Raw genomic sequence first — 1,301 nt, 5'->3', positions numbered from 1 at the left:
CACTTCCTTTTTTGTTTTTTCAAATAATGGGTTTAGAGGGGGAGGGAAAGGTTAACCAATTTATTTTCCATCTCCCATTGATAAAATGTTTACCACTCCCCATTGAAAGAATTTAGATCTTTCTTTAGAATCTCCAGGAAAATCTCCCAAACCCAGCCCACCACCATGTGGATTCAGCCATCTTCTGATTCACCTCCAGATTGTATCCTCCTAACTGCTCAAGCCACAGGTTAAGGGCGAAATGTTCAATGCCCAAGCAATTAAGTAGGGAACACGTTTATTTAAACAATTGCATGCAGCTCTGTGTCTGCATACAGGGGGTCTCTCCCAAGCCTTTCCAACCTCAGAAAAACAAGAAAAAGCCCCAGCGACCTGGGGGTATATATCATTCATTCATTCCTGTGTTCAACACTCATGGCAGATCCCCACCGAGACAGTGGGAGAGCAAGGACAGGAGCAATCCCGGAGGCTGAAGTCTGAGGAGGACTTCAAATTCAAGCCAGAGATGAAAGAAACATCTGGACTCCATCCTCAGGTACAGGCAGTATTCTGAACTGAGGCTAGAACCAGAGACCATTCTAATGAAAGACCTCCACACGTGGCCTCCGACTCAGTTTCCTGTATGTATATTCATTCATGAAATCGCTCTGTGGGTCAACATGCAGAACAAAACCATTTAATAAAAGTGACAATGAGGAGAGGAAAGAGAGGCCAGTAGGCATGTGAATGTGGAGAGAGAAAGAGCCAGGGGAGGAGGGGGGAGGTGGGGCGGAAAAACTGAGAATCCCTCCCTGTGCTCCTTGCTGCCAGGGAGGTCTGAGGGACTAGTTTCTACCTGGGATCCCAAGTCCAGTACAAAAGTGGCGGGGCCACAGCTCGGGATGAGGGAAGGGGGTCCTCGGCACAAGTGCGTGGGGGTGCCAAACGAAGGGGGCTATTGCGCTTGCTGCGGGGGGCACCTCGCCTGGCTCCATCCCCGGCCCGACCCCGTGGGGACCCGGGTGTGGCGTGTCGCCCGGGGTGGTCCCGCTGCCCCGGTGGTCGCGGGAGGCTGGGTCCCGACACCCCCGCGAGCTCGCGGCCCGCGATTTGTGCTCCAGGTGAGGGCTCAGCGCGGTGTCACCTTACCTGCTCACAGAGGGTCGTACTGAGAAGCCATGGGTCAGGGCTTGGCAGCGGGCCTTGGGAGCGGGACAGTGCGGCCTCAGGAGCTGGGCTGGAGCGCGGGAGTGCGGGTGTCCTGCAGTGCGGACTGGGCTGTAGCAGAGCACAGTGGAGCTGCGCCCCTCCTCCGCCAGGTC

This window comes from Mustela nivalis, assembly GCF_964662115.1.
Source record: "Mustela nivalis genome assembly, contig: HAP1_SCAFFOLD_558, whole genome shotgun sequence".
Taxonomy (NCBI): domain Eukaryota; kingdom Metazoa; phylum Chordata; class Mammalia; order Carnivora; family Mustelidae; genus Mustela; species Mustela nivalis.
This window is presented reverse-complemented; position numbering follows the sequence as displayed.